This window comes from Micromys minutus, assembly GCF_963924665.1.
Source record: "Micromys minutus genome assembly, chromosome: 1".
Taxonomy (NCBI): domain Eukaryota; kingdom Metazoa; phylum Chordata; class Mammalia; order Rodentia; family Muridae; genus Micromys; species Micromys minutus.
This window is the reverse complement of record NC_137969.1, coordinates 253,911,470-253,919,680: the sequence shown is the minus strand read 5'-3', so window position 1 is coordinate 253,919,680 and position 8,211 is coordinate 253,911,470. Positions and strand designations below refer to the sequence as shown.

Here is an 8,211-nt window from a genome sequence, read left to right as displayed (position 1 = left end):
GTTTGTTTGTTTTACAGAAGGGGTGTGGGCCACCTGTGAGCTTTGCACTGGTGTAACCATGCAGAGCCAGCCTGTGGATGTCCCGGTCTCACCTGTAGAAGCTGAGTGTAAGCAGCAGACCCTTGTGGGAGCGACTGTTTTTTCTTCAGCAGTTCCTGGTGAGTGTGTGTTGGATCTGCCTAAACATTTTTTTTTTTTACATTGTGCATATTTTCATTTTCCTCTGTGTGGTTTTCCCCCTGTGCTGTGTCCCCAATGTTCTCTCTTGTTCCAGGTGGTGACATCTTCAACATGATGTCCCTCATCGTTTCTTCATTGACCTCGTCTGGCTCTCAGCTCCAAGTATCTCTGGGTCTCTGTGAAAATCGGGTGTCTTTCGAGAGCTCTCTTCTCTCCTTCGGATCAGGTTGTGATGGAGAACAGAAATCCTGCCCCAAACTTCCAAGTGTTCTGTGGCGATTCCTCTGGTAATGGACCCTCATCTTTTACCTTCTATACATAATTCTATAACCCAGTTTTTCTGAAGTATTTATGCAAAGGTGTGAGGTGACCTGCCTAAAGATAATTAGCCTTCGGTAGAAGTGTGTTGGTGTATGCACTTGTGGATGTGTGTGTGTGTGTGTGTGTGTGTGTGTGTGTGTGTGTGTAATGATCACAGAAGGGCATGCCTTCTCTCTAAGTTGCTTCCTCAAAATCCATCTCACCTGTTGTCTTAGTTAGGGTTTTACTGCTGTGAACAGACACCATGACCAATGCAAGTTTTATAAAGGACACCATTTAATTGGGGCTGGCTTACCTCCTCAGGCAGGTAGGAGGAGGGTCTCCAAGCCCAACCCCCAGTGACACACTTCCTCCAACAAGCCATGCCTTCTAATAGTGCCACTCCCTTGCTCCACAGCACCCAGAACGCATATGCCTGATCCCACAGTCTGGAAAGTTTTGATTGTGGAGTCCTCAGGGTCACACGTGCCTGTGAAGGGGGAGCAGACCTCTGCCCCAGAAGCTTCTTTAGGTCCCTCCATACATCCTTCCCTTCCAGGGCAATGATTGTGCCTTTGTGTGGCTCATGCTAGGAGTGCACCCCACTAAGCCCTCTGCTGCCAGTTCCTTGACAGGCAGGTTGTAGATGCTCACAAGTCTGTTTCCTAGTCCTGGGCTCTTGCATGGCTGATGGATGTCTTCTGTGTGGAGTAGTGTTTCCTGAGCGAAGGCCGCTGAGATTTCCTGTTCTCCTGTGGATTCGGGTTTGGCTGTGGGCTTGGCTGTAGAGAGGAGAATGGTTTGGGATCCCCACGTGGGTCTCTGGTGGATGAGTCTGTTGGTGAGCCTCAGGGAAGGAGTGATGGGCCCCAAGCAGCTCTCCTCCCCACTCAGGTACTGCATAGGGCCCCCAGTTTCCTGAATTTGGGACATACCCAAGCTCATAGCTGTCATCTCCTATGCCATAGCTCTGGTTTCATTTCTGTCGTGGTGACAGACTGTCCTGCAACTCGGTGGGGGAGGGGGAAGGGTTTATTTGACTTGCACTTCCTGGCTGCTGATTATTGTTTCAGGAACTCACACCTTTATCCACATCACAGCCACAGTCAGGAGGAGAAAAGGAGTGCACCCTACCTATTGGCTCTGACTTTCCTCCTGGTAAGTATATTCAAGACCTTCTGAGTAGGGAATGGTGCTGCCCACAATAGCAGGGGTCTTCCTACATCAACTAATAACCAAGACAATGTGCCACAGATATGGCTGCAGACCAACCATGATTTTTTCCCCCAAGTCATTCTACATCGTGGCAAGATGGCGTTTAAAACTAACTGTCGTGGACATTTTAGAAGAATAACTTCCCGCCCTCCCTCCAAATGCAGGTCCCATTTGGATTTGGCTGATGGTCATGGAGAAAGACAGGGTGAGCTCAGCTCGGGTTGAAATTTGGATGTAATCAAGAGAAACCAGGGTGCTGGTATGCACTGCTGACCCCATGCGTCTGGTCTTGGACTCCCTGGAGAGATAAGCTTTTGTCTCTTGGTCAATGGACAGCTCTCCAGTGTCTACCACTTTCTGTCCTCTAATTGTCCCAACCAAATCTGCAGGCCGCCATTATCATGAGCCTAGGGCAGAGTCCCATGTGGGTCCCATGACAGTTGGGAGCTGCAGGGCAGTGCCCAGTCTGAAGGCCCATAGCTACCCATTAGCCTTTAAAATGGAGGCGGGCTTGTTACATCGGGCATCCCTCAGTGTAGGCAGCTCTTTGGGGGTTGCTATGGCAGCTGAAGAGGTTCCAGAGGGAGCCCTGGTCTCACTCTCTCACACAGAGCTGACCAGAACAGCTTCTGTTGCCCAAACTGGCCTGCTCTGCCTTGAGCACTGGCCACTGGCCCTTGTAGGTGACCGTGGGTCATTTTAGCCACTGGTGCTGCCTTCCTGGGTCCTCTCCTTGGATGTGAAAACAGAAGAAGGTAAGCTGTCGCTGGGCGGAGTCTCCAGAAGGCAGTGGCTGTGGGTGCCAGCCACGCCATCCTAGGAGAATGAGAAGATGCTGGTCCCATCTCCACATGGTATATCTGCCTCGGCTGTGAGACGGATCTATAAAGGGAGCTAGCGGCCTTTCAAGCCTGTGTTTGTTTGTTTTGGGGGATCCTGCTGCCGTCTGAACCAACAGCTTGAAGCTATTTGAGTGTTTCTGTAGTTAATGTGGGTATGCAGTCTGCCTGCATTCTGGGAACAGCTTCTCTGCCAGTCTGATTTGTCTAGCTGGGGACCCTGCCACGCTGGCCACCAGCAGGAGCGTCAAGGACTGTTCATACAAGGCCGATTGAGGAGCCCAGACCTAGAAGAGAAACCTCACAGTACAACACTCCCAGGGACACCTGCCTGCCTGCAGGAGGATATCGGATACCAACAGGGCTGGGCAAGGTAAGCCAGGAGCATGATGGGAAGACAGGCGGGGACCTCAGGAAACCCTGAGGCTCTTTTAGAAGGGATAAAGTACCCAGAGGCTCACACACCAGAGGGAGGAAGACCCAGAGCATGGGTAGTTGGGGTAGGTAACCTCATAGCCTCCTCCAGGTCCTGTATCCAGAGGTACCTGCCTGAGACACAGAAGAACAGTGATAGCAATAGCTGAGCAGAGACACTGGTACATTGTTCCCAGGACAGGGTCTAACTTCCAGGCACGGAGCAGGACAGGTGCTGGGGGTACCAGTCTTACAGTCTGACAAAACTCCCACTGCCTTCTGTGAAAGCACCTAGTGCATCAAACCACTTTCCCTGTGCATGTACACACAGAAACACATACACACACATGCACACCCATACACACATGCACACATGCACACATATACACAAACACAGGCACACACACACATACACACATGCACACCCATACACACATGCATACATATTCACAAACACAGGCACACACACATACACACATGCACATACATACACAAACACAGACAGAAGGACAGACACACACACACACACACACACACACACACACACACACACACGCTCACGTGCATGTGATGCCTGAGAGACACAGGGACAAACTTTCCTTGCTCCCATAAACAGAGCTGAAATTGCCACAATAAAACGCACTTACAGATTTTAATCCAAAGCATAAAATTAATATCTGTGAATCATCATGATAAAAACAAGTGACTAGATAAATAGGTAAATAAACAAGACAAGACACAATCTCCATGCTGAGGCTCAGATGGTCAGCTCAGATTCTCTAGTCCCATGTCCTCCTCCCCAGTTGTCCAGAGGGGGAAGAAAAGATAGCGTTATGGAGAATTCTGACAGACAGGACCTCAAGGGGTGACAACACGTGACCGTGACCTGTTGGGAGAACAGCACTTTGACCTAAGATCTTCCTAAAACCCACAGACCAGTTTAATTGTGAGAAAAACACCAGAGAAGTCCAAAAGCAGGGTCACCGTTCACCCCTCCTCCCCTGACAATCGATGCTCCTCCAAACTGCTGAGGTCATCGAAAGCAGGGGGTCTGGGAAGGAAGAGCCTGATGGATGTACTAGGTGAGGAGACGACCCTGGGGTCCTGACTGGGATCCTGGAATAGAGAGCCGACACCAGAGAAAGACTAGAAAATCCGAGCAAAGCCTGGGCTTCCATTTACAATGTACCAATACTGGTTCATTAACTATCACAAATGGCCCATGGGGTCCAAAGCATCAACGTAGGGAAAATGAGGGAGTGTGAAACAAAGATTGGGAGGACCATGGTTCCATCTAGCAGAGACCTGAAAGGAGGGAGCAATGGGAAGCAAGCAACACAGTTTAGAGAGGCTTGGGCCCCTGGGCCTGGGAGCGCTGTCTCCAAAGCAAGCCCAGCCTCGGAACAGCCTGCAGGGTGGGCTTTAAGAGGCTCTGGGAGCTCTAGGTATAACACGGGCCGTGCCCATGGCTGGGGTGGGACGCTGCTCCCATCTCCAAGTGTAGATGGACGCAGGGGTCAAGCCAGGGCACTGGGACCTGTTGGATCTCCCAAGGGAGGGTTGGGAATGGAGGAGCCTGTATCCCCTGTGGCCTTGTGGGATAAGCTATGAAGGGATTCCAATGTAGACAAGAGGAAGAGGAGGTAGACAAATGGATGGGGAGGAAGAGGGGTAGGAGGGACTGAGGGAGGGAAGGAAGGTGGGAGAGAGGGAGGGAGGGAGGGAGCTGTGTGAGGAGGTGAGGGAATGAAGAGAAAGCTTTTGAGGGCCAGGCCTCAAAGCAGAGGAGAACAGGGTGGGCAGCAGCTGCCCAGGGAGGGAGCCAATTTGTCTCCTGCAGGCTCTCCGTCTGGTTCTCAGCAGGAGCCAGGATTCTACTGTGCAGATGGGGCTGGGTGTGTAACTCCAGACAGTGCAGGATTGTGGGGGCTGCCCAGGCCCTCACTTGGGAAGGCGGGAACCTGCTTCACCCAGTATCTGCAGGTGCCAAGCAAACAGACGGATGCATCATGAAGAACATCTTGGGAGGGAAGCTGCTTACCACAGTCACACTCTAACTACCAGGTCCCATTCACAAGAGCAAGGAACACGGGGATGCAGTCCCCTGGTTGAATCGGCCCCCACCCCTAGAGGAGGAGGGAGAGGACCTTGCATCTCTTTGATCTTGCTTCATGTATGCTAGAGGACTTTTTACAAGTCCCTGTGGTTCTCTGTGTGGGGTTTAGGCCCCTGGGCTGGCCTCTCCATCCATGCTGGCTTCTTGTGCCTGTCCAGCTTATGTTTGGGAAGTCACGTTGGTAAGACTTCATGGTTGTAGCTTCTTACAGAGCCTCAAAGTAACCCCGATCCTTGGCTCTTACAATCTTCTGCAGTGATTCCTGAGCCTTAGGTGGGAGTTGTTTTGTAAATGTATCTGCGGGACTGGGCTCCGCAGCTTTGCATTGTGATTGGTCGGAGTTTTCTAGAATGGTCTCCATCTGTTGCAGTGGGAAGTTTTGTAGAAGTGGGGATGAGGACTATATTTATCTGTGGGTTTAAGGACAAATATTTATAATGTAGTTAGGATTCACATTGGTTTAATAAAGTGGTGGCTCTCCTTTGAGAGTTCCCAGGGAAGACCACACCAATTGGTAATCCAGTACCAATCGTCACCCCCGAAAACATACTTAAAAATACAATTATACAGATTGAGCAAGCTGCATGTAGGTATTTATGCATATACATACATATGTTATGTATCACAACAATTAATGAAGGAAGAGGTCGTGAATTTCGAAAAGATCAAGGGCTTATAGTGAGGAGATGGAAATGGGGAGGATAGAATCACATCATCATCTCAAAATAAAAGATAGTTTTAAAACGGACAGAGGTTGGCCAGGTGGCGCCCAGCCCAGCTCTCCTGACCTGCTCCCCCACACCCCACCCACACTGGACAGACTCAGGGCCTAAAGAGATTACACGTCCCAGCCCCACCGCCACCGCCGTCCTGTTTCTGGCTATTTCACATGCACAGAGCTACAGGAGCCTCTCTCATTCAGCTTCTCTCTGTGTCCTGATGTCCAGTTCTGCCTCGTGAGGGGCTCGGTTTTCCTTCCTTTCCTGGCTGCGTAACTGTCTGTTGTTGGGACGAGCCACGTTCCGCTCATCGTTGATAAACACGTGTCCCTGAAGCAGTTTCTTAAGATGCTCGCTTGTATGTGTCCCTTCTGCCCAAAACCTCCCAGGCTAGCAGGATGGCAGGACCTGTGTTGCCCAGCCTGTCCATGCCGACCATCCTCCTTCCTGCCTTGCTCTGTCTTGGGCTCCACCCGACTGGCCATCTTCCTTAACTCCCCATACTCTGTCTTGCCTCAGTTTCCAATATGTCTCCTCAACACCCAATACCAAGCTCCCCGACTCTTTCCTGACCGCCATTCTTTGAGGTTTTTTTTTTTTTTTTTTTTTTAACAGACTTAGTTCATTTATTTTGTCTTTTATAAAAACCCTTATATGGTAGCCACAGCTGGAGCCTGGGTCCTCTGAACAGAGACTCTGGTGTGGGTTTTCACAAGATGATCAGTGAATTCCTGATAAGGAGACTTGGTGAACACAGTTTCTTTCCAGAGGTCAGGGGTCAAGTAGCTGTATGTTTTTGAGATGGCATCAAAGATGGCCTTGGCAAAGTTGCCCAGGGTGGCAGTGCAGCCTCTGGCTGAAGTGTAGCAGTCATCTATACCGGCCACCATTAGAAGCTTCTTGGGCACAGGAGCAGAGACAATGCCAATGCCTCTGGGGACAGGAATGAGACGCACCAGCACAGAGCCCCAATGGCCTGTCACCATGCAGGGGACAGTGTGGGGCTTGCCAATCTTGTTCCCCCAGTAGCCTCTCCTCACAGGGACGATGGAAAGCTTGGCCAGGATAATGGCCCCTCGAATGGCAGTGGCAACCTCCTTGGAGCACTTAACACCAAGACCATCGTGACCATTGTAGTCCCCAATAGCGACGAAAGCCTTGAACCTGGTCCGCTGGCCAGCCCGGGTCTGCTTCTGCACTGGCATGATTTTCAGAACCTCATCCTTTAGAGATGCACCCAGGAAAAAGTCGATAATCTCAGACTCCTTAATGGGCAGGGAGAACATGTAGATCTTCAAAGACTTGATCTTCATGTCCTTAACCAGGCGGCCCAGCTTGGTGACGGGGATCCACTCCTTGTCTTCAGCTTTACCTCCACGAGCCCCAAGGCCTCGACCACAGCCTTGGCCTTGACCAGGACCGCGGCCCCTAAGACCGCTGCCGAATCCTCCGAATCCTCCGCGGAAGCCGCCTCAGCCTCTTAAGCCTGGGCCCCCAGGTCCTCCGGGCCCTCCCACTGCACCGGTGTCATCCGCCATTTGGTGTTTTCCCTGAAGAAGAAGAAGCCATTCTTTGAGGTTTTAAGCAAATGTCACTTTCTGGGGACAGCCTCCTCAGCCTCCTCAGAGTGCTGCAGCTGCACTGCTGAACTTGCCCTCTCTGGAAGCCTCCGCTGTGCATCAGGTCCTTGGGACAAGCCCTCGTTTCTCTTTCCTGCACATGAAGGGAGTCTGATTACCTGGTAGCACCCACTGTACCCCAGCCAGAGTGTCTGTCTCGGCACTGGTGCTCACAACAGGCTGAACAGATCCCTGGTCTGCGTGAGCACGGTCCTCTTAAGAAGCGTCAGGGTACAGTGCTTTGAGGTGGCGACAGACAGCTCCTGCTTGACTGACGTCTGGCAATGGGTCAGAAGCTCTTATCCAGCTGACCTATGCACAGTGGTCTATACCCACGGCAAAAGACGTGAAATAATTTTATTTAAACCAAAACTGACAAATCACTTGAGGGGCTGCCACCAGCTACTACATCAGTGAATGAACCCCTTGTCTGCAGTGGGGTCCCACCTTGCCTCCCCTAACTTTAAGAAACAGCTGGCACATTTGGGTACTGTTTTTCTGAGGTACTCTGATAACCACTGGGTAGACAGGAAGCTCAGGGGCATCCTCAGAGCTGAGGCTCTGCCCGAAGACATGCCGATCGGTCCCTTCTTTTTTGGTCCCCGGTGTGAACAGGACTCAGGTCAGGAAAGTACGGGAATGGTGACCCGGGACAAAACCATTTGGTGGCTCCCCGGCTTCAGAACCCCAGAGTTGTGTTTTCTGGGTTGCAGGAGTGTCTAAGGTAAGGCTTCTCTCAGGATGGTAGCTGGTAAAGTACTGTGGCCACTTTGGTCGGATGCAGTTCTGTACTGAAGCTTCCTTCTCTG

The 8,211-nt window shown here is 51.3% G+C and overlaps 1 pseudogene across 1 annotated transcript; it reads right to left on the bottom strand.

Moving 5' to 3' along the window:
* Positions 1–6,433: 6,433 nt before the first annotated feature.
* Positions 6,434–7,321, bottom strand: LOC308418028 (small ribosomal subunit protein uS5-like; annotated as a pseudogene). Its single transcript has one exon. The product of its transcript is annotated as a small ribosomal subunit protein uS5-like (transcript).
* Positions 7,322–8,211: the final 890 nt, after the last annotated feature.